Genomic DNA, 25,972 nt, shown 5'->3' with positions numbered 1-25,972 from the left:
CTGTGTAAAGTGACAACTCATTTCAAAGTTAAACTGAAATGTAGGTATTATAGCTGTTTTATGGATCTAGATTTCCTCAAGTCGTATCCCCTTCAAATTGGGCACCTGTGGAGCTTTTGTTTTTTGCATAATGAGGACTCACCCAGCAGGTGCCTTTTTAAAAATTCAGAAGCTTCCCCAGGACGCCGTCAACGCGGTCTTTCTGCCGCTAGAGGCGCTGTCAGCCTACCAATGAATGGCTTGCCTTGGCCTCCAACTCTAAATTTCTATGGTTCTCTGTAACAGGCATTTATTTTTCAACAACTGGCCTCAATCATGAGCCGTTACCACTTTATGGTACGTTTTATTTTGCAATTGCCACTGCTACCCTCCACCCCCACCACGTCTACTGTAATGTGGCTAAAACCCAGCTCTTGTTAAAATCCACACAACAATGAAGACCAATTGGGGAATTAATGATTAAATTAAAGCATCGCACAAAGCAGTGAAAAACAATGGGGAAGCCAAGAAAGAATACTGCTGACTGTTGAAAGACCTGCGTTGATAGTAGTAAAAAAAAAAAAAAAAAAAAAAAATAGTAGTCAAAAGTGCTTTTGAAAGACTTTTGTACAAATTGGTCTTTTTGAATGTTTATTGAGAAGGAACTTTTAAAAACTCAAACAATCTCAAAGTGTGCCTGTGGTGGTCCTTAACTTGGTATATGCTCTATACCATAGAAGTCCCTTGAGCATGGAGAATATTAATTCTTTGTTTTATAAGAAAACGTTTAGTAAATCAAGTTAATGGAAATTATTCTTGGAGTAGGGGACTTTTGGTGGAGAGAGATTTTCCTAGGGGTAGATCTGGCTCCAACAGAAAACCAGTTAGACCTAAACATTTTGTATGGGGATAGGTTGTGATATCCCAGCATTCACTGCTTATCTTTGGATTCTCAGTATCAATTCTTAAATCAATCAGTGCCCCAAATCATAGCATTGAAGTTGCTTAAAAACCCAAGCGTATGATAAAACGTGTCTTTGTGTTGGCAAGAGAAAAGGAGGAATTAAACTTGTTGAAGGCAGAGTATATCCTGGGGTTTTCTCCCTGTGTTTTACCCCTCTGACCCAAAGTGGTTGCCTACTTGGTACCTAACAGGTCCAAAACAGCACCCTAGACACCAACCCCTCTACTCTTCAATCCTTCCTCCTCCAGTCTTCCCAACTCAGTAATAACACCCTCTGTCTCTCCAGATGTCTCATGCTAACATAGAAAGTCATCCCTTTCTCTCTAAACACCACCAACCTCCAAGATGTATTCCCATCTGCCCTCTTCCCACCATTTTGAAGTATGCCTTCTCCAACCTAGCCCTCCTTTTAAATTTATTTTTCTCTCTTCCCTAGAAGCTTGATATCCCTGCTAGAGTAGCCTCCTAACCAGCCCACTGGCTCTCCCCCCTCCTCCTGCACACTGTATTCTTCCCAATACTACAGCCAAAGTCATCATTTTCAATCATGAGTTGGATCATGCTGGTTTCCTGTTTAAAACTCTCCAGTGGCTTTCTATGGCTCTTAGGAAAGAAAATTCAAACTTCTAGATAACTTCATCCCTGTTTTCTTCTATGATCTCCTTTCTTACCATTCCCCCACTTGCTCATTCTACTTCAGCCACACTGGCCTCTCTTCTCTCCAACTTTCCAGTATAGTGGTGCCATAATTTCTAAAAAACAATTCAATGTTTATACTATAAAGACTTTGCAAATATTGTTCACAGTCGAGCCACACAGTGTTCTATGATTCCATTTCATACCTCTTGCAACTTTTTGTTTTTCCTAGAGTTAATAATTGCTTTTTTTTTTTAAGCCCCCCCCCCCCCCTTTATTTCCTGTGTACCAATCTCTACCTTCCAGACTATCTGGGAGAACTATTAAATTCCTTTCAACATGATCAAACACATCAGGTAATCTATCCATTATTTATTAATATTTAGTGTTCTCTCTCCTGGAGCGTGTTATCCTTTTGTTCCAATATAAACTACTTACTTTTTAGGATACAGTAACAGCTGTGGTCTCAAGACTACCCTTATTACTAAGATACTTGCAATTCATTTTGTATCCTTCCTCTCTGGGATCACCTGTTTTCTGAGCACTGTAACTTTCTCTTTCTTACTTTAGTTCCTTATTTTTGTGGAGCACATTTCTAGTAACTTCCTGAGGAAGGGTGCATGGGAGGTAAAACCACTTGATAACTTGCTAGGAATATTCAGCAGCAAATAACAGAAAACCTGACTACAGATTTTTTTTTTTCTTTATCTTTATACAACCTGCAGTTGTGAAATAAGCCATGTAGTAGCTGGTGTAGTGGGTCCATGAGACCATCAGATTTTTTTTTTTTTTTTTTTATCTTTATACGACCTGCAGTTGTGAAATAAGCCATGTAGTAGCTGGTGTAGTGGGTCCATGAGACCATCAGGGACCCAGGATTTTACTTTTGTTTGTAACTGGTATCTTTACATGTTGGCTTTTGCCTTTATGTTTCTGGCCCCTGGTGTCATGACATATGCTCTACCTTTTAGCTTTGTACCTGAATTCTAGGCATAATAAGGCAGAAGAGGTGAAGAGCAGAGACAGCCAAATCTCTTTTAAGAGGAAAATATGATTACTTCCAGAAACCTTTGTAGCAGATTTTCTGTTAATCAGCCTGAGACACGGGACCACTGCTAACTGCATGGGAAAATAGAAAAGTACATATTTTTAGCTGTGCACATTGGTATTTTAAACAAAACAGATTCTGTAAGGAAGGTCAGAATGTGTGCCTGCCAGACATTGCGTAAAAATCTGGGTATATGTTCCACGCTTGACTGCTAGTTTGTTTAGGTATAAAATCCCAAGGCAGAAGTCCCATTTCCTCAGGGTTTGATAAGATATTCCCTTACTATCTGTGTGCCCCTTGCTGCTTGAGAACTCGATAGCACTCTGTCAGTCCTTTCAATGTAGACTATTTTTTCCCCCATGGAAGCTATTATCATATTTTTACTCCTAGTATTTTTACGTGTCATGATGATTCACTTTAAGTTCTTATCAGTTATCATGGTGGGAACTCTATGGCCCTTTCGGTTTGAAAATTCATGCTGTGGAATTCTAGTCCATTTTCTTGTAGTATTTCTTCCGTTATTTCTTCCTTCCTGGTTTTTTTGTCATGCTTTCTATGAAACTGCTATCAGCTGAATGTCTGTCCCACTCTCCTGGAGATATTCTCTAACCTCCTTATTTATTTTTCATCTCTGCATTTTTGTTCTATTTTCTGAGAGTTTAGTTTCATTTTCCAACCTTGCTATTGAGTTATTCATTTCTACCAGACAGTTAACTTCCAGATGTTTTCTGTTCTACGAATGTTCCCTTTCTTTTCTTTTTTTTTTTTTTTGTACTGTTCTGTTGTTTTTATTTTTTGTGTGTAAAAAATATAAGATACTGATGAACTCTTAGAGTATTTTAATTATTTTTTGAGCATTTTTTGTTCACTTCATGGTCATCATTAGCCCTGAGATTCTTCCCTACTCCCATTTGTTATAATCTCTGAATTTTGGTTGTTTATGTTTAATAATGAGACACTAAGAGGCCGATTGAAAGGTCTGTGTGCTTCCAAAGCACCGCTCTGTTGCGGGGACCTTCATAATCACTGACCGTATCCTCTTTCTTAGGCTGCTCCATTTTTCCCAGAGGAGAACTGTGCATCCTCTTGCTGAGGAGATTGAAGCCTGACTAGATGGTCTGTGAGCTGAGCAGAGGGGAAAAGGGTTATAGTGGATGTCTCATTCTGAAGTGTGCTTTGCTTTTTCTTGTTTGTTTGTTTTGTTTTAATTCATCCTTTTGTTTTTAATTTGGCACCTTGCTTTTCCTCCCTCCCTCAGCTAAGCCTGAGGTCCTTGAGCATGGAACTTCTCTGCTTCAGTGTCTCCAGAAAATACATCTCATCTGTCAGAGAGGGAGGGGTCATCGCCTCACCATGGTGTCTTTGCAAGGGATCTAGGGCTCCTAACTTCTTGGATGATATTTCAGCTCAGCCTATATTAGCAGTCAGAGGTGTTCATGTCTCCTGTTCCCAAGCACTTTCATATTCTGCTCATCTATCTCCCCTTCTCGATAGCTTCCCTCCTCTCCAAGCAGCAGGGTTCCAGCCCTTTCTTCTCCACTAAGTAAGGAACCACTCATCTATCCTCCTTTATCTTGGAAAGCTTTGTTGTTCTCCCTTACCTGTTATCCTCTCTCCAATGTATTGTTTTAAAAATTATTGTTATTATTCCTGTTGTGGGGTTTCAAGAGGGAGGGCAGGTAAACACCTGTGGGTCTGCCATGTCTGTTAAGAAGTCAGCCTGTGCTTCTGGGCTTACCACTCCCTACATAGAGACATGCTTGCTTTCTTTCTCATTTGGCTCTTTCTGTTCCTTCCTTGTGGAAACAAAAATTACATCAATTTTTAAATGTTTTAAAACTTTCTTTTAAAATCTACAAATGCCAGAAGTCAATATATACCTAATTAGATAGATGTTGGAGCTGTGGAAACTGTGAAGAATTTTTTTTAAAGCAATACAGCTGCATCATGTAAAGATGCTAACCATCTTTCTTCCTGGTATGGATGACGCCTTAATGAACTCACTACAATTGAAAAAAAAATTTTTTGTTTTGTTTTGTTTTGTGTTCCAAGAGCCGTTTTAAGCCGAACTGTTCCTGTGGTATCTATGATTTATAAAGACAGGTGTGAGAAACATTTTCAGATGTTTCTTGTATACCAAATGGCCAGCACTGTAGCCCTTTGGCTGTGTACCCACTGAGATCTGTATTAAACAACTCTGTGGTATGTACAATTCTTTAATTATCAACTCCCTGGGATTGAGAAAGTGAAGTTGATATGATCTAGACAGAATGTTTCAAGAAATAGTTTCTATGCATTTCAAGTAGCTCTTTCTTTATGTGTCTGTTTAGTATTTTATTAAACCCAAAGTGTTTATACCGGCACAGACTTACTTAAAAAGGCATTTACTGCGTGCGTTGGTGCCAGGGGCAGTTCTAAGCTCTTTGCTCCCACCATCTCATGAGTGTCTTGCAGCAGGTCGTGCTATTATCCTCGATCTACAGAGGAGGAAACCATGGTGGCAGATGGTGAGTATCTGCTAAGTTGCCAATGTAGGGCAGTGTTGGGGCTGTCTCATGATGGAGACTAGGTCTTAACCTAGCCTCGGGGAACATTTTGTAGTCCATGTGCTCTGCACTCTGTCTTTGCCATAATTTATAACATCGAGAGCAATGAGATTATAATTGAGCTTAGTTTTAAGCAGAATGGCAGTGCAGTTCAAATAGGCTTTGCCAATTGAAATGTGCCCATTGAAATTCATGCTGTCTGACGGGCTGCCATTTCAGTCTTCGTACTTCTTCCAGCTCATTTTTCCTTCTGCATCCTTGTGTGTTAATGCCCAATATACCTTGCCTCCAACTGACAGATAGGATGGAGAACCTGAATAACTCAGCATCATATTGACATTTTTTATCTTTTAAAATTTTATGTCCTCCCAAGTCTATATTCAGAGCTTAGCTTCTAGATGAGTGCCTAAAAAATTGGGCAGTCTCATCTGCTACCTATCTCTAATCAATATTCAGTATTTTTTGTATTTAAATATTATGCGAACGGTACCCTACTGTATACAATTGCCTTCTGCAACTTTGTTTTTAAATCAGTATTTTTAAAGTCTTGTTCATGTTCATACATGTGCTTTCTTCATTCCTTTTAATTGAATGAGCCATACATTGCGCATTCCTATTGATAAATCTGTTTTCTCCAACTTCTGATACTGCAGTGGAGCAGGGATACTTCCACTTGTCTCCTTAATACAGGCGCGAGTTCTAGGGAATCTATTACAAATGAATTGGGCAATATGTGCAATTTTCCATTTTTACGTGTTTTGCTCCATTATTTTCTAAATTGGTTGTACCAATTGACATGCCTCCTTGTTAGAAAGTTCTTGTTACCTTTCTGCAAATACCTGGCAATTTCAGACTTTTAAATGTTGACAAGCTGGATGTGAACTATTTCATTACTTTTATTGTCAATATCCTGATTGCTAGAGACTCTGACTCCTTTTGTGTGTCCATATTGTTTTCTGTGTTTCTTCTTTGAGTTATTTAGTCTTATCATTTGCTCACTTTTCTAGGTCTGGTTGAACATTTTTCTCTTTCCTAAGCTCCAACAGAGATTTTAAAATAATTTCTTCTAGGGGCACCTGAGTGGCTCAATCAGTTAAGTGCCAGACTCTTGATTTCAGCTCAGGTCTCAGTCTCAGAGTTGGGAGTTCATGCCCCACATTGGGTTCCATGCTGGGTATGGAGCCTACTTAAAAGAAGAGGAAGGAGAAGGATAAAGAGGAGAAGAAGAATTATTTATTTTAAATTTTAACTTTTCAGTGTTCACTTTTAGTATGACTAGACTTTATTTTTTTATTTGTCATATGAAGTCAGCATCTATTTTTTTCACATATTGGTAGGATAACTAATCATCTGGGTTAAAATTTATTGACTCCTTTCTCCTTTCTGATAAATACCAAGTATAGACAGATATGCTTCTGGGTTCCTTGTTCTGTTGAACATTTATTTATCCTATTTCCAGCATCCTCCTGTGTTCAGGCTCCCATAAACTTTGTAATCAGTCCTACGTATTTAGATTGGTTGGCACATGGTGGTGTAGAGGGCAGACACTGAGGTCAGCTTGTGAGTGTTTACATATCAGTTCTGCCATCCAGTTAACAGACATGTGACCTTGAGAAGGTGGTCAATATCCTATGTTGTCAGGAATTTCCCAGTTTTAGCACATTGAATCCCATGTTGCAGGAAACCCTTGGTACTGGGCAAACCATGAAGATTGATCATTCTAAACCTTGCACAAATCGTACAAGTTTTTTCCCCCAGTTTTTCCTTCTTTGAAATGGTGACAATAAAGTATCTGCCCCCACAGGAGTGCAAGGAGGAGTAAATGAGATAATGCATGGAAAGTATTGGACAGCTCGTGCTAAATGCTCAAAGAACATTAATTTCCCCTCTTACTCTTCCAACTCTACTTGATAGTTCTCTGGACTATTCTTGAAACATTAATATTTTATATGAACTTTAGAATAATCTTGATAATTTCTGCAAGATACCCTCTGGGGACTTACAGATTAATTTGAGGGAGAATTGACTAACTCACGACATCGAAGCTTTGCTTTATGAATATGGGCAGTTTTTTTTTTTTAATATTTTTATTTATTTATTTGTCAGAGAAAGAAAGAGCACATGAACACAAGCAGGGGGAGTAGCAGCCAGAGGGAGAAGCAGGCTCCCTGAGCAAGGAGCCTAATGCAGGACTTGATCCCGAGGACCCTGGAATTGTGACCTGAGCCAAAGGCTGATGCTTAACCAACTGAGCCACCCAGGCATCCCTGGTCACTTCCTTATTCATTGTTTTTTAATGTTATTCAGTAAATTTTAAATCATTTTCTTCTTTAAGCTCCTGCACATCTCTGTAAGATATATTTTGAGGTACCCTAGATACCTAATAGATTTGTTATTCTGAATGTTATCATTGTTTTTATTTTTAGGTTTTCACTTTTTAGTATGGAAAATTTAAAACACATACAAATGTATTTGTATGTGTCTATTTCTCAGCTTCTACAAATACGAGCTTATGGCTATTTTTGTTTTACTTGTGGAATTATGTCTTTTTTTAAAAAGGTTGTCATAGATGTTTTCTGTTCAGTGTAAATAAATATTACTGATTTTTGTGCTTTGTTTTTGATTTCAGTAAATTTGCTTGATTTTTATTCTGATAGTTTGTAAATTGGTTTCATAGAAATTCTAAAAGAATTACCACCAGAAAATAATAGTAAGTTCTGTTTTTTTTTTCTTTACAGTTCTTATTCATTCTATCCCTCTTATTTTTCTTCTTTCATTGGTTAGCCCCTTCATTACAGTGATAAACAAAAATGGTGACTGAAGTATCCCTGGGTTTTTTTCCTCAACTTCAGTGAGAATAACTAGCTTTTCACAATTATGGTGGTCATTGTAAAATTTTGTTAGATATGTTTTATCATGTTAAGAACATTTCCCTGTATTGCTGGTTTACTAAACTGTTTTCTTTTTAACATATATATATGGTTGTTTAATTTTTTTTTAAGCTTTTCCTAAACATTTTTGGATAGAACACTTTTTCATGTGTTGTTGTTTTCCCCCTCTTTCTTCTGTTATTAGTGTAATGTATTGTGTTAATAGATTTTATATTGTTAAACCATCCTTGAATGGCTAGGATAAATCCTCTGTGATTTGGGTGCATTTTTAAAATATAATGTTGAATTCCACTTATTGATTTTATTGATACTTTAGCCACTCTAGGGCAATGCTCATGACCAACTTTAGACTCTAATTTTCCTTTCTCTAAATGTCTGTTTTATTTTCATTTCAGAGCTTTACTGTTAGCCTCAGAAAGGGAGCTAGGGTGCTGCTTCTTTTTTGATTCCTAGGACAGCTGTAGGTATATGAGGTGATTTTTTGTTTAATAGATTCTGGCACTTCATACCAGGGTGTGGTGCTTTTTCATGAGAAATTTGAGTTGACTTCTTCTTTCGTAGATCTCTTTTGTTTTGTTTTCCATTTCATGAAATCCTTGTCCTTTTCTTCTACTTTCTTGGAGTTTATACTGTCCTGTTTCTTACTTCTATTACAAGCTTAGCTCTTCCATCTTCAGGCATCCTCTAATGTTATAGTCACAAAGGGTGAAAGCACCCTCTCTGATTACTCCTTTCACTGTTGCACACATTTTGCTTCCAGTTTTGTGTTATCATTCCATCCCAAATAGTCTGTAATTTGTATTATGGGGTTTTGTTTTTGTGTCTTTTTTTTTTTTTTTGAAGATTTTATTTATTCATTTGGAGTGAGAGCTCATGCAAACATGAGCAGGGGGTGAGAGGAGAAGCAAAGGGAGAAGCAGACTCTCTGCTGAGCAGGGGGCCTGACATGGGGCTAGATCCCAGGACCCTGGGATCATGACCTCAGCCAAAGGCAGATGCTTAACCATCTGAACTATCCAGGTGCCTTGTGTCTGTTTTTTATTACTAAGTTATTTAGATATATCTTTTGATTGGTCTGTGTGTGTTTTGCCTTTCAAATGCTGGAGGAAGGGTAGTTTCTTTGCTATTGGTATCTGATTTTATTGCGCTTATGTCAGAAAAAGTCATCTGTGTCCTATTTACTCTCATCCATTTAAGGTTTTCTTTATGAGCTCATGTATGGTTAATTTTTGTAAAAATTACGTATGTGTTTGAAAATAATGTATTTAATGTATTGGGTATAGGGTTCTAGATATGTAAATTAGGTTAGCTTATTAGCTGATGTCACATCATATTATGACAAATAGTTTTTGTTCAGTATTTCTGCTTCTAAGAGAGGTTTTAAGAATCTAATGGAGTCATGGGTTTTCCATTTCTCCTTGTAATTCTGTCAGTTTTTGCATTATTCATTTTGAGATTAGTTGGTTGCATCCATTCAACATGTACAACCTTAGATTTGTCTAAGATAATTTGCTATATACCACATTATGTACTCCAAATTATTATATCCATTTTCTTTTGGCTAGAGTTTTTCTGGTGTATTTATTCCTATCTCTTTACTTAAAAATTTTTCATCTTATATTTTACAAGTGTCCATCATAAAGAAAATACTCCTGGATTTTTAAAACTTTGTAATTGCTGCCTATTAACCAACTAATTTTACCCACTTAAATTTATTGTGACTTTTGAAAATTTTGAACGCTACTTATTATTGATATTTTTAGATACTTTTAATTTTCTGTTTCCTATTATATTACTGAAGGATTATTTACACCTACTTCTGTCCAATTCTGTTAATTTGGAGGTTATATATTGCATTTCCACAGTTTTAGTAGTATTGCTAAATTTTTAGCATTTGCACCTCAGGCACCAAAGTATAAAGGTGGTCAGTAACTCTGGCCTCCTCTCAAACTGTACTACAGGCTAAGAGTGCTTAATGCCTTTCATCTCTTCTCTAACTGACTGTTGTTATATAGTATTTTATTCTATCATTTTGAAACACATTATCAAATAATGTCATGGGTCAGTGGTAGGCTTTTTTTTTTTTTTTTTAATTTTATTTACTCATTTGACAAAGAAAGAAAGAAAAGGGAGGCAAGCAGCAAGTGAATAGATTCCCTGCTGAGCATGGAGCCTGATGAGGGACTTGATCCCAGAACCCTGGGGTTGTGACCTGAATGGAAGGCAGATGCTTAACTGACTGAGCCATGCCGAGCCCCTGTTTTTGTTTATTATGGTCCTGGATTATTCAGATTGTTCCAGTGTAACCAGTTCCTCTCTTCTATCATGGTTTCTTACAAACTACTTCTGCCTCCTGGATTTAGTTTGCTTCTTTTCAAAGTGGTCTTTCATTGAAGATCTATAAGTAACAAATCTATGAGTAACAGATCTCTGCATTTGCCTGAAAAATGTTTGTTTTCGCTTTTTCGTGAATGTTATGTTACCTGTGTATAAAATTCCAGGTTGATGATTATTGCTGCCTAGCAGATATCATGTATTGTATCCTGGTCTCTGCTTTTACTTTGGAGGAGCCTTTAGTTTAACAATGATTCCTTTGCACTAAATCTGCCTTTTTCTCTGGTTGCTCTTAAGATTGTTATTTGTTTGTTTGTTACGTGGTTCTGAAGTTTTTTATCATGTTTTTTGATATGGATTTATTTTTAATTTGTGTATTTCTGCTTTTGACATGTGTCTTGACTCCAATTATTAAAAACTCTCCATCATCATCTCTTCAGTTACTGTCTTGTCTTTATTTTCTCCATTACCTTCTTTGGACTTTTATTATATGTAACAAGAATTTATCATTTAGTCATGCTGCTTTTAATTTCTCTTTGTTCCTATCACTCTGCTTTATAACTCTGGGTCGTATCTCTAGGCCTAAAGCTCATTGCCTAGTTCTCTTCCAAGAAATGTCATTTTGCTGTTTAAACTGTCTGTGGACTTACTCTGCCTTTCCAATGTCTTTTACTTTTCATTTATAGGAGCTTTATTTTTTTTATATATATATACATACATATACATACATACATATATATATTCACACACATATATATATACTTATATGTATTATATATATACACACATATGTATGCAAATATATGTATACCTCTTAGATTATTCTATTATTTTAATTTCTTAGGGTGCTGAGTCTGTATAGTTATGGGCTGTCCCTTCTTGCAGTTTTGAATTGTGAACTCTTTCAGTTTTTCCCATCTATGATGACTGCTTCTATGGGGAGTCTTATGCACCTGGAATTATGAAAGGTCTAGTGGAGGAATTCATTTACTTGTGATGGGTGTTTCAAGGATTTCACTCAGTTGAGCTCAGTTTTTATGTTAATTTCTCATTTTGGGAATTATGTGCCATATTTTTTTTCTGTTTTGGTTTTTTTGTTTTGTTTTGTTTTATCCCATTTTTTAAAATTTATTTTCAGCATATTATTATTGTAATTTTGGTGTCTACACCCACGTGATGAAGGTGAAGTTTTGATTTCTCCTGGGAGACCCCCTAACACTTATGAGCTCTCTGAGTATACATGCCACTTTGCAGTTTCTCTGGAGCATTTGGTAGAGTTTTTCTAGCCCTTTGAACTTGGATCCCGCAGGGGTCTTGGCTGTAGTTCCCCATCTCCTATGGTAACAATCAAACTGCCCATCGTTAAACTGACAGTTCCTAGACTGCAGCCCTGTATCTGCTGGGTCTCGATGGCATTGATGGCATTGGCAGAGTGTGAATGCACTGGCTATGGATTCTTTTTTTAGTTTATGGGTCCTGGTAATTTCCTTTCCTTTCTTTCTAGTTTAGTTATGTATATACTCTAACCCCCCCCCCCATTTTATTTAACATTTTTATGTGCTTGTCTTGAGAAAGTTTTCTATCTGAATCAGCTCAGTCCACCATGTTTTCAGAACGGGGAGTCCCCAACACTGGGTTATCTTAGTCAACAAGTTTATTTGCCTACAGCAATCTCATATTTGTGCCAGGAACTGGGGATATGATAGTGAGAAAAACAGACACAGCTGCTCACCTCCTGGCATGTAGAGTGAGTAGACCCTACAGATGTACAAAAAATGAGTTGAACCCACCTGGCACCCTGGTTCTCAGCTTCCAATACGCCAAAGCTTGGTCAGAAACGCAAGTCAGCTGCTTTCCTGCTGGCATGTTAGACTTTGCCTTGGCAGCTGCAGGGGTGAGATGTGCTAATGATGGGGCCAAGCTGAGCTTTGGGGGTGAAGCCGTCAGCTGTTCCCATCTTCCTCTGGCTGAGGTAGAATGTGAACAGCTGGGAAACAAGGCCAGAATATGCTCCCAGAAGCCGCTTTTCTGCTAGCAGAGGTGTCAACAGAATTCCATTCTTGTGAGCCTTCCAGGACGTATATTGAATTTGTTCCATACTTTCAAGTTCTAATATAGAGAGCAGATTGTATAATGGGGCAAGCCGGTAACTGAAACACTCATCTGTGTATCTTTGTAACTCTTGGAATGAATAACACGATCTCGTACAGAGTGATTTCTCTACTGATTTATCTAAAAAAATCAGATGCCTGATTTGTCACTGAAATGTGGATTTAGTGTACTCAATGCATGGAGTCTTACTTCCAGTTTCTTAGTAGGGAAAGTCTGTTCCTTAGGGCATAGTTTACTCAGCTGGAGGAGGTGGTTCCCCGGAAGCTTCCTGTCCCAGTTCCGCGTGGTTCAGCATCTCTCCTCTTTCTTCGTATCTCTGCTCGCCCTGAGAAAGTGCTCTCAACCTTCTCTCTTATTCAGCCTTGCTTAGGGGTCACGGTGTTGATGACAGAGTTTCAGTAGGAGAGTGATTTTAAAGGAGTGGCAGAAGGGACCAGATAGGAAAGAGTTTGCAAGGCCAACTCAAGACAATTCTTTTAAAGCATGAACAAAACCCTAATAGAGGCTTCTGCTCCTCTTATGGGCACACATGACTTCACATAAGGAGGGCTCTTTAACTTCTCTCCCCTGATGTCACCTCCACGTGCAGTTAGCTGAGGGAGCTGTGTGTTCCCGTGCTGCAGTGATGACACTGAGGAGCGCCGGGGGCATGCTAGAACTCGGACTTGGACTGAGAAGGCCTGGCTTGGACTCTTTACAGCTTTGTGGCCTGAGGAAACTGCTGAATCTTTCTGAACCTTGGTTTCCTTATTTGTCAGAGAAGAATTAAGGATCCAGGGGTGCCTGGATGACTCAGTTAAGTGTCCAACTCTTGAGTCCAACTCTGGCCTTGATCTCAGGATTGTGAGTTCAAGTCTTATGTTGAGCTCCATGCTGGGCATGGAGGCCTACTTAATTTTTTTTTTTTTTCTTAATTAAAAAAAGAGAAAAGCACACAGCCTACCTCACTGGGATGCTGTGAGCACTGAAGTAGGGGCATATTGGGCAGAGGGTTCTGTAATTTGAGTTCTTCCTTCTGATTGGGGGGCACACGGTAGGTACCACTGTCAGTTCAAGACCGTAGGTTTGGGCTCATGCCTTGGGAAGCCCAAAGTTCTCAGCTTCTATGAGCGGCCGTCCCTCCTGCTGCTGGAAGATGGGTGTGCAGGTCCCAGAGGTCAGCACAGGGGAGCAGAGATTTGGGGAAGTAGGATGGCTCTCTTTCTTTCCTCCAGCCTTTAATCTCATGTTTCACTCTTCATTTTTATTGGTCTCAGGCTGGAGTATCTCTTTGTTAACCAGGACCATTTGAGATTGTCCTAATAATGTCAGATATATTTGGTTATAGCAAACAAAATGATCATTAGTGTCCTTCTCCACTTACGGGACATGCTGTGGGCTCTGCAGAGGGCTGGAAAGAGCACGAGTGATGGCAGAGACTGAGGCCAGGGGTGTGATTTTCCCAGCCTTCACCTTCTACCGGCTTGTTGAGAAAGAGGTTTGGGAGGAGGCCAGAGAGTAGAATTACAAGCAAAGTAAAATGTAAAATACAAAATGCTTATCATGGTGCTGGATAGGTGTTTTTAGGATTTCAGTAGAAATAGGAATCTTTTACGTTTTATGGATAGAACATCCATTTAGCTCTTTTGTGCTAATTACCAATTAGAGTATGGGATTTCTGCAGTATAGCTATTTAAAGGCTCTGAATCCTTGTGCTTCTAGTCAATAAAATTTGGAACATTCCAGACTCCAACAAAAATTTTCCACTCTAAGACTGAACGTGGATGTTATTTTTCCCTATTTGTAGAAAAAAAATAAGTGGAAAGATATTTTTTCCCTCACTACCAAGATTGTTTATCTCCCGAATCTTAAATTACTGATTCTGGCTACCTTTTCCCTTGAGTTGCAAAGAAGCAAGTGAATTTTCAAAAAATAACCATTTAGTCTTAGTTCAACACATTACGAGACCACACTTGACTCCTAGTTTTTACAGTCTTACCTGCGTGTCTGAACAACAGCCATATTTCCTGAGGGTCCTTGCTCTTACTTTGAGGATAGAATGAAGGAATTCCATAAAGGAGTGTTTGCTTTTGTAAATGTGTGTCAGTGTTGATCCAAGAGCTTCTGTGCATCCTCAGGGCACAGTCTGGGAAGGAGATACTGTGACTGCTCTCTTTTCCTGATGTGAAAGCCACAGTTAGGAAGTTGAATGTGTACAAGGTTACACAAGCAAGCAGGTGGTACAGAAAGATTATGCCCAAGAGGTATGGTCCAGATAGGCAAATAGGCAGTAGAAATGGGCATTCTAGTACCAGTCATTGTGAAAACCCTGGCATGGAACCTACCATTCAGTGCATGCTGGACTCTACGTGAACCTTCTCCTTAAAACCTCACTACATCCTGGGACGGTCGTGCTCTAATTATTTCCATTTTCCAGATAAGACCACTGAGGCATAAGGCACTTACAATTTGCTTCAGCTCCGTCTTATAGGAGGCTGAGCAACAACCAAACTAGAGGGTGGGTTTCACAGCCCACAGTGGCTCACTATGTGGGCACCTTGGAAGGAACCATGACTTCCAAGTGCCCTTCCAGATTTGGAACCCTTTGCAGCTGTCCCATCTTGTGTTGATCTAGAGGATTGAGTATTGGGGTTCGAGGAAAGAGCAGCACATCTTTCCAGAAAGATGCTGGGTAGAATGATACTTGAGATGTTCACTGTGTAGATCCTAGAACTTTCCCTGAGATGGGTCCTTGGCCCTCAGGGACTGACAGGAAAGAGAGGTCTAGGGACCCATAAAGAGACATGTGTGGATTTAGCTAAAATAGGTTTTCTCTGCCAGGGAAATGGTTGGTTTAATAATTATCTGTCCTCTGTTCTCTTTCACACATAAAATGTAGGACTTCCCCAATCACTTTTGTCCATGATGACTGTAGAAAATACTTAAATTATGAATGCACATACACGAACGCATGTTATCGATTGCTGTGTACCAAGTGACCACAGCTCAGGGGTCTAAGGTAGCACAGCCTATGACCTCGTAGTTCCTGTGGGTCAGGAATGTAGACTCCGCTGGGCCCTCTGCTTCAGCTTCCATAACAGGCTGTCATCAAGGTGACCCCTGGGCCACACGCCCATCTGAAGTTTGCACTGGGAAAGGCTCTGCTTCCAAGCTCACCTGGTTACAGGCAGAATGTTGTTCCCTGAGAACTGATGGCCTGAGGGTCTCCGTTCCCAGCGGGCCCTTGGCAGGAGGACTCCCTGCCTTCCCTGTCCAACATGGCGGCCAGCTTCAGCCAAGCCAGCAAGCAAGCTTAGATGGCAGCCGGGAGAGGCTGCTAGAAAGACACAAGGCCCAGGTTTTGTAATAAACTCATGGAAGTGTTGCCGTATTCTGTCGGTGAGAAGCAAGTGAGCAGGTCAGCCCCCTCTCCGGGGAGGAGATTGCACAGGGATGGCAGTCCCGGGCGGCAGAGGTCATCAGGAGCCACATCTTAGCCGTCTGTCTACCGCACGCGTTCATTAGATACCGAGCTTTGTTAGCACCTGGTGTGGCTCTGACAGCTGGCAGCCGGCTGGCAGAGGTGTCAGAATTGGTAGCAGCATCTTGTTAGGGAAGGTGGTTCTGTGTGGCTGCCGCTGCATTCCTTAACTGCCCATGTCCCTTTCAGGGCAGAGCTCTCACCTGAAGAAGCGCTCCAGCTGAAATGTCACTTCTGCAGGGCAGGTGGGTCTCGGTCCTTGTCACCCCCCTGCTAAGTGCTATCAAAGTGCCATCGCCCCTCCAAGGGCTCATCATGTTGGATCACTTGTTTGTCTCTGTGGCTAGTATTTAAGTGCCAGGATGACATATCCGTGTTGTTCGCTGTTGTCCCCTGTACTGAGCACATCCCAGCGGCTCAGTATATCCTGACACCGTGAGCCAACTACCCTTTGGTGAGCTGCTTTTCCTTTTCAACTGACCTGGTTCTCTAAACTCTACCCTCTACTTAAACTTTTTGTCGGTGTACAACCTCTCATGTAAATGCATCAGCATATTTGGAAATCTTCTTTAAAGAGACCATGTATCCTAATATTTGGTACAAAAAGTGTAGTTAATGTCTTTTTTAAAAAAATTATTTATTTATTAGAGAAAGAGCAGGGGGAGGGACAGAGGGACAGGAACAAGCAGACTCCATGCTGAGCACAGGGCTGGTCTGGAGCTCGATCCCATGACCCCCCAGACCATGACCTGAGCTGAAATCAAGAGTCTTTCGCTTCACTGGCTGAGCCGCCCAGGTGCCTGGTACTTAGTATCTTTGAGTGATCCAAAAGAAACATCCCGGGAAATCTATGCAGTTCTACTTGGGATATTATGTTTATATTGGGTAGAAGATATGAGCTGATACTTTAAATAAGAAATCAGAAGAGGTCTCTACCAGCTTGTTCCCATGACTTCCCTGAGAAACAGCCGGTGGACAGGTGGGTGTGAATGAGTGTATGCTGCCTTGGGATGAGTGTTTTCTAGCCAGCACGTAGTGACCAGGTGAAGGTAAACTCAGATATATATTCACGGTTTTCTTTTCATTCTCTCTTGATTCCATTTTAAGCCTTTGAAGTGAAAATTCAACAGGGGGAGAAAAATGACTCAAACAGAACTTAAGTGCAGCCAACTACAAAAAACATAAAACCGCCCATCAGGCTAATTTGCAATTCACAGATTTTACTTTGTTTCTTATTGTTTCCTTCTGTTGACCTTGGTTATCCTTTTACTTATGTCCACACTGGATGATTTCAGCAGTTTGGGTGAAAACCATTTTTATATACAACTGTTTGGGAACATCAAAGTTCATTGTTGATAAACTCACAGTAATTTTAAAGTACATTTCTTAAGATTGTGCCCTATTTATTTTTCTAATACATTTTTCTCTTGGTGGTTTGCCATCAGTCCTTTGTAGAAATAGCCTAAAAACTAAGCCCAGATCACGAAATACTGAAGTAGGTTATCAAAGGAATAGTGAAATCCACTTGGCTGAAGAGTTTTAAATAAATAAGAGCAGGGTGGCCTAATTAGGTTAGTCCTGGGAATATGGACAATTTAGATCCACAAGTGAACTGCTCATTCTTCTCGCGCGCGCGCGTGTGTGCGTGTGTGTGTGTTTGTAAAGAGAGAGTACTGGGTTTGATTTCCTAATATTAAGGATTTTAAGTCTGTGTTCAAGAGATATTGGTTTATAATATTTTTCTCATTATATTCTTGTCTGATTTTGGTATAAGGTTTAGGTTGGCCTCGTAATGAGGTTTAGGAAGATTTTTCTTCCTCCTGTATTTTGGGAAAGAATTAGTATAGGATTGTTATTATTTCTCTCTTAAATGTCTGACAACAGCCGTCCGGGTAGTCATCTGGCCGCTGAGAGGGTTGGGTGCGTGTGTGTGTTGGGAGGAGGGCATTGGTCATGAATTCAATTTTTTTAGCAGGTAGAGGGCCACACAGGTATTTCTCGTTCTTGTGTCAGTCTGGTCATTTGTGACTTCTAAAGAACATATCCATGTCATCTGAGTACAATTTATGGGTATACAGTATTTCATAGTGTTTTCTTATTGTGATACCCAAATTCTCTATAACAACGTCCTTTTCTTTCATTCCAGAAATTGTTAAGTTGTGTGCTCCTTCACCTTGCTAAGGGTTGAACAGTTTTACCAGTATTGCAAACAGCTTTAGTTTCAAAGACTTTCTCTTTTACCATCTATTTCCAGCCTTCTGCCTTTTTGTATTCCTTTTTATTTTGTCTTTGGTTTTGCTCTTCCTCTAGCTTCTTGTGGTGACCCTTAGGCTATTGGCCCAAAATCTTTTTTCTTTTCCCACAGAACCATGTAGGAATAGAAATATCCCCAGAAGCACATCTTTAGCTGCATATTGCAAATTTTTAAGGGCTGAGTTTGTATCATTGTGTAGCTAAAAATATTTTAAATTTCCCCGTCGCCTAATTCCTCGACCTATGGCTTACGTAGAAATGCATTGCTTAATTACCACATACCTGAGAATTTAAGAAGGTATCATTTTGTTTTTAATTTCTCATTTCATTTTGTGATCAGTTCTTTACATCTGCTGAGACTAGTTCTTCACCCAGCGTGTGGTCGGCATTACAAGTGTTCCACAGCCGCAGGGAGAGAGCGGTTCCTGCAGCTGTTGGATGAGTGCTCTATACGCGGCAGCATTGATGGATGGTGCGACTGAATCTTCCAGAAGCTCACTGGTTTGTTGTTCGCCAGTGCTCTTGGTTGCTGAGAGAGTAGTACAACCTTAACTAGAAACATTTTCTGCCTTCAGTTCTATGCATTTTTTTCTCAATGTGTTTTGAAACTCTTACTAGGTTTTGCATCTCGTTAATGTCTGCTTATGTCCTTTCATCATTACAAAATCCTTCCGTATCTCATGTAGTAATTCTTTTAGGTTAACTTTGGTGTTCATTCAGCCAATTCAGCTCCCTTATGCTTAGTGATACATATGTATGCTTGGAGCATCTTTTTCCATTATATTATTATTATTATTATTATTATTGTTTTTACTTTCAACCCACCTATCATAGTTATACTCAAAGTTCATTTCTTGTAAGCAGTAACTAGTTGGTCTCACATTTTAATCCATTCTTGGGGTCTCTTCCTTTAAAATGGAACATTTCATCTAATTACATTTAAACTAATTATTCACATGGGACTTAAATTCATTATCTTTCTATTTCTTTTATACATGCCCAATATAGATTTCCTTTTTCTATTTTCTTTTGGATGGAGCAGGTTGATTGATGGATCAATTGATTGATTTATGAGAGCTCTTGCATCCGTATATGTGTGCATGGGGGAGGGGGCAGAGGGAGAGGGAGAGAGAGAATCTCAAGCATGCTCCGCATTTGGCTCCACCAAGCCCCTGATATGGGCTTGGTCCCATGACCCTGAGATCATGACCTGAGCCAAAATCAAGAGTTGGATGCTTAACTGACTAAGACACCCTGGTGCTCAACTTACGTTTTCAATGGTCATTGGGGTTTGGGAGTCTAAGAAACAGCACGCTCTTCCCTTCTTAGATTCAGAGTACATTGATTGCTCAGGAGCTGAACATTGGGGATCAAAGTACCAGCTATTACGTGGAAGCTGGTGGGAGAATTTGGCTTTTGTGGTTGAGTGGGCTTGCTTGAGGTGGGGTCACTACCCTTTCCGCAGGGCAGAGGGCAGGCCAGAGTGAAAGTGCTGCGGGCAGATCCAAGAAGAGAGGGGGTTCCAGAGGGAACTGAGCCACAGCAGGCCGTTCTGCCTCCCAGTCTCCTGGATCACAGATGTTACGGTCCCTTCCCTGGGGAAACGGCAGGGAGGGAGGCCAAGCATAAGTTCCTGCTCAGAAGCAAGGGCGAGGGGCAGGTTGGAGAGCTGGGAAAGGAGACTCTGTAAATACCTACTTATGCAGTTGAATCCCCCCCCCTTGTGTTTACCAACAGCTTATGATTCCTTTTTTACTCTGTCCGTTCATATCCTGGGGTCACCTTGTTATTGAGGCATTTGTCCTCTCTTACTGATTACGTGTTGTGACACTACCCTGTTGTGACGCATAATTTTGGATGAACAGCATCATCATCCATTTCTCACAAAGGATTTTTTAGGGTTTTTTTTCCCCCTCTTGGTTATTTTTCTTTTCGTGTCATTATAAATGGGATCCAATTTTCAATTTTATTTCAGTAATAGTATTTTTGTATTGATTTATATATATACATCCTGGGACTGGCCTGTTTATTAAAATATCTTGCTGGTTTTAGTAGAAGTTCAGTTGATTTCCTTGGGTTTCCTAGGTAACTGATCATATCACCTATAAATAATTTCTGTTACACTTATTTCTCTGAATTTCTTTTCTATTGCTTTCTTGCAGTCTCTCAAATATAAAGAAGTTTCAAAAACTTGTGCAAATAGTAGGAATCCCTCTTATGTTTTGGGCTTTAGTGGAAAGGCCCCTGGTGTTTTTGGCACTGGTTATGATATTGACTGTGGATTTAAGATGAAGTTTCATTATTTTAAAGAAGGATCTATTTCTCGTTTTCAAATAGGATTTTAAAAAAAAAAATCAGCATTGGATATTGAATTTTATTAACTGCCTTTTAGACACTGAGGTACCACATCTTTTCCTTTTTTTTCTCTGAATCCTTTGATCTACTGATCCAAATATTCACTGACTTTTTGATGTCATTATTCATTGATGGATTTCCCAGTATCAAAACATCCTTGCATTTAATGGACATATCTAACTCTTTCAAGGTGTATCATATTTTTAATATGGTATTGAATTCAATTTCCTAGTGTTCTAATTAAGATTTTTCACATTTAATTTAAGAAGGCAAAGTGGTCTTCCGTTGTTTATTGATACAACAATACTGCTTAATAAATTGGCCCCAAATTCAGTGGCTTAAAACCAGAAAGCAAGTATGGAATCTGTGTGTCAGGGATTTACACGGGGCAGTTCTGGTCTTGTGAGGCCCGTTCCTGTGTTTGTGGGCACACTGACTGGTGATGTGGTGATCGGGTTTTCTCTGGGTGTCTGTCGTCCCTCCAGCAGGCTAGCCCAGGCACCTTCTTGTGGGGCCGGGAGAGGCACAAGGGCTGACAATCTCGAACGCTCAGACCCAGTTCTAGCCTCTGCTTGGGTCTGACCCTCTAGCCAAACCCAGGAAGGAGGCTTGTGGGCTTGGCAAGAGGAGCTGCTGAGCTAAATCTCTGCCCTGAAGCGAGCGGCTCACCGGGGCTCAGACTGGGGAGGTAAAGTATCAGGGCCATTCCAGCAACCGACCATAATCCTCAAGTTTCCTGCGTCCCGCCTTGGAGTGTGTGTGTATGTGTGTGTGTGTGTGTGTGTGTGTGTGTGTGTGTGTGTGTGTGTGTTTGGGGACAGTAAAAATAATAAGAGAATAATCTGTCTTTGGGCTTTCAAAACTTTCCCTTACCGCTTTCTGGGCCGAGCATTTCTACGGAACATAAATCTCTTGCCGATTTTTCAGCTACTTACATGGCCATTGGTTTTGCTATTTCTTTATGGAGCCAATTTTGGGAACCTCTTTCCCTGGAAAATCTTCTACCCACGTTTTCAGACTTATTAGTATAAAGAATGTGGAGTACTTGATCATCATTTAAATCCTGTACCTACAAATGTACCTACTTCTCTGTCTTTACTATGGATCTTTCTCCTTGTTCGGACAGATCAGAGTCGGGGATACGGACGGGCCTGTCTGACGAATTAAGCCTTGGATTTAGTCATTGAATCTATTGCTTTGATTTATGGCTTCTAATTTAATGATTTCTACTTTTAATTTTTTACTCCTTCCTTTTATTTTTCACAGTTAGCTTTTTGTTTTTTGTTTTTGGCTAGCTCTTTTCTGTTCCTATCTTTTGATGATAAACACACTTAAAACCATACATTTGCTTTTTAGCAAATTTTTGGCTCCCTCCCTTCTATTTTGATGTGTAGTATTAATTAGACAGAATTTAAAACATTTTCTATCTAAAAAGTAGTTCCTTTTTCTGCAGAGAATTTCTGTTTGAAGATTGACCTCAGATCTCCATGGGGCAAATTTTCTCTGAATGTGAATTCCAAGACCAGTGCAAGGTTTTCTTTCTTTCTTTTTTTTTTTTTTTCATTTTATTTCTTTGACAGAGAAAGAGGAAGCATACATGAACAGGGGAGGGGAAGGGTGCAGAGGGAGAGGCAGAAGCAGATTCCTCACTGAGCGGGGAGCCTGACACGGACTCGGGGCTCAATCCCAGGACCCCAAGATCATGACCTGAGCCAAAGGCAGACGCTTAACTGACTGAGCCACCCAGGGACCCCAGACCAGTGCAAGTTTTAATATAAATATGTGAAAAACTTCCATCTCCTCATGGTGCCACCACCCCAAAATGAAGAATGTAGATTTAAAATTTTACTGATTGACTATCTTTTTTGAATATTCCACTAAAAAGCAAAATGTCTTATCAATCGTGACTGGAGATCTTGCCTCTATTGGTTCTATGCCGCTCACTTCACAAACAAACATGTTAGAAGACTTGGACATGCTGAGTAATTTTCTCCCACAGAGACTCCTCCCACAGAGCTTTCTTTTTTTAATAGCCAACCAGTTTGTTTTCAGCATTAAGTGATTTTTTTTTTCCATTAAGGACCTACTTTAAAAAAAATTAATTTAAACTGAAATGTTATTTGCATGTACCAGTGCTAGTAAGGTGCACAGAATACGGGATTTCAGAGATGCATGCAAAACTAGAAACTCACCCAGTTTATGGCCACTACCCTTTCCACCATCCCCTCCCCAGATGCTCAGGGAGTGCCTCCTGTATGCCCGAGACAATGTGTATGTGCAGTCCCTCCTGAGTCCTTTCTCTGCCCTCCTCCCAGAAGAAAGGACCACTAGTTACTCAAAATCCAAAGGTTGATGGAGAGCAGGAGGCAGGTGCAATAAACCAGCCTTATGATGGGACACACTCTGGGGATTTTCCTTTAATAAAAATGACTCCTAAAACCACAATACTACATTCTTGGGACTTCAAAAAGTGGTAGGGACAATCCATAAATCTGTCATTTTTCTGATGAAGAAGGTAAGGCTGAAAAGGTCAAATGACTTGTCCAAAGAGGGCTACAGTCTAGGGAAGGAGCAGGATTTCATGGAGGCACCGATGAAGGATCAATGGAAAATAAGAACGTACATGCATATCTTTTTAAAAAAAACATTCATTTAGGGCACCTGGGTGGCTCAATGGATTAAGCCGCTGCCTTCGGCTCAGGTCATGATCTCAGGGTCCTGGGATCGAGTCCCACATCGGGCTCTCTGCTCAGCAGGGGGCCTGCTGCCCTTCCCCTCTCTCTGCCTGCCTCTCTGCCTACTTGTGATCTCTCTCTGTCAAATAAATAAATAAAATCTTAAAAAAAAAAAAAACAAAAAACATTCATTTAATCTCTGTCCCCAACCAGGGGCTCAAACCCATGACCCCAGGATCAAGAGCCACATGTTCCACCGACTGAGCTGGCTGGGCGCCCCAGACATCTTCTTCTTTTAAAGAAGTTTTTTTTTTTTTTTTTTTTTTTTTTTAAGATTTTATTTACTTGAGAGAGAGACAGTGAGAGAGAACTTGAGCGAGGAGAAGGTCAGAGAGAGAAGCAGACTCCCCGTGGAGCTGGGAGCCCGATGTGGGACTCAATCCCGGGACCCTGGGATCATGACCTGAGCCGAAGGCAGTTGTCCAACCAACTGAGCCACCCAGACATCCCAAAGAAGGTTTTTTGTTTTTTTTTTTTAATCAGTATAAAAATTACTTAAAATATGTCATCTCAGATTTACATAGACTACCTTCCTTTGATACTACATTTAGGCCTGCAGAATGTGCTGTGAGTCCCCTGGCTGGGCTTAACAATATTCTGTAGACTTGCAAAGGGACATGATCCCTGGGGAGTGTGTTTCCCAAGTAAGGGCAGCTGGAAGCCTAGGGCTGGCTGGCCCAGAGCAATCAACTGTCACAGAAGGCAGTTTCCCAATCTTTTTAGGAACTCTGGGTACATTATGAAATCTCCCAAAAGATATATGAGCAGGGTCGGGCTAGAGCTGGGTTCCATTACCTTTGTCCATTCAAGCGTTGGTTAGCTTTAGAACTCAAGCATATCCTGTTCAGTTCATTTAGCTAGCAGAAGCCCTCCTAGAACTTGGGTCTTTAGTAAGCAGGTTGAGGTCCTCTACAGATGAAGTGAAAAGCATGACATGCTAATGTAACCCCAGGGCCTGCCCCGTTTCATCATCCATGTGACTACTTACTACATATGTTGCTTTCTCAGCCCTGGATGCTGTTCTGCATGCCACCCCCTTTGTGCCTGTGATCCTCTGTCCCTTGGGACAGCTCCTTGACTACTGTCATCCCACCTCTACCTCCAGTTCTTTTCTTCAGGTTGTGGTAGGCATTGTCCCTGGGTGCTCCGCCATCTTGTTCTGACACCATTGTCTGCTCTACTTCATACTGTGAAGGCTTTCAGAGTTGGACTTGTGGCCTTTGACTCTCATCCCAAGGGCTTGTAACATGGCTGGTGCTCTGTAAAGGCTGGCAGACTCAGTAAGGGCCTCATGATGTTGTGAGCTCATTGGTATTGAAGTTTATGTCTCATACTCCTCTACTTCTTAGGTATCGCTTCCATGTGAACATAGGGAGTGGGTGGTAATTCCCTTTCAATCTATGGGCTGTATTGTGTGTGTAGGATATGCTCGAATGGCTCATGGATGAAAAGATAGATGTTCTGGAGTAGTAGAACAAAGCCAGCTTTGATCATAGCAGAGATCACCAAATAGGGACATTCCTATCATAAGAGGAGACTTTATGCTTTGATTTTAGAGTGGTGGTCAAGGATTATTGATTCAAAGCCAGGGTCTCTGAGACTGCTGATCAACCAGATGGCCTGCATTGGAATCATCCACGGAGCTTGTTACGAACTCAGATTCATACCCCACTTGGTACTGTACCCTGAATTAGGATCTCATCTCTGCTGGGGTCAGGGCCTGCTTATTTATTGAGCCGCTTCAGTAATTCAGCACATAGCAGTGTGGACCAGCTGTGGTCTAAGCAGTCCATGTACTACCAAGTTTCCCACCTTGGCATTGACAACTCCATGATTTTTTCAAATGTGGATGTCACCTGTGCTATCATTTACTTAAGTAACATCTTTTCTTAATTTATCTTACATTTTCCTTTAAGTCAATACATACACATTCTACTTCAATTTATTTAAGGAGGAAAGTGTACTTCCATATTATAAATGGAAGGCCAGTGTCACTTGTCACAAAGAGTATAGAAACAAATAGAAGGAAAACACAGCAGGGTGATTACATTGTTCCCAGCCACTGGCCCCTGTCGATGTCCCTGAATGAGAGCCCTGCTCCCTTTATGCAGAAGGGTGGTCAGCAGAAGGATGGGGGCAGTGTTAGGTCTATTATACCAAACAGATGCTGCTCTAACTAAAAGACTTGGAAGGGGTCTGGGAAGGGAATACCATGTTTCCGTGATCAGTGTCCTGTCTGAGAGCATCTTGCCCCCCGCCAGAAGTGGTGCTAATGAGCCAGGGTCCTGAGACCCTCGAGGTCTGAGTTCCTTCAGTGAAGATCCCAGAATAATTTCATGACCCTTTATCTAGAGGAGAGGGGAGAAGGACCAGAGCCTTCCAGTGACCTGTGTGTGCTTTCAACCATCCACTCTTAGGTATGAGTTCAAAGACCTGGTGAGGGTTAAGGCCTGAATCATGGGACATATGGATGACACCTGAAACCAACTAATGCCCCGGGGTGCTCAGTGCCCTGTTAGAAGAGAGGATGCTGGGAAAGCAGTCCACATATGGAGGTGTTTTCTTGTTGATGAGGAGGTTGGCATTTTCCCTCTGGACCCAAACTGTTAGCTAGGCCATTTGCACACATCTCCCTTGACAATTTCTGGACCTCACCCTT

The 25,972-nt window shown here is 40.5% G+C and overlaps 1 protein-coding gene across 3 annotated transcripts in view; it reads left to right on the top strand.

Moving 5' to 3' along the window:
- The window catches only part of ADAM12 (ADAM metallopeptidase domain 12), a 335,028-nt gene that overhangs the window by 1,258 nt on the left and 307,798 nt on the right, over positions 1–25,972 (top strand). The gene's annotated exons all lie outside the window — the stretch shown is intronic.

The sequence above is a fragment of the Mustela nigripes genome, chromosome 4 (genome assembly GCF_022355385.1).
Source record: "Mustela nigripes isolate SB6536 chromosome 4, MUSNIG.SB6536, whole genome shotgun sequence".
Lineage (NCBI taxonomy): Eukaryota > Metazoa > Chordata > Mammalia > Carnivora > Mustelidae > Mustela > Mustela nigripes.
The sequence above is the reverse complement of the archived record's forward strand: the minus strand, read 5'-3'. Positions and strand labels throughout refer to the sequence as shown.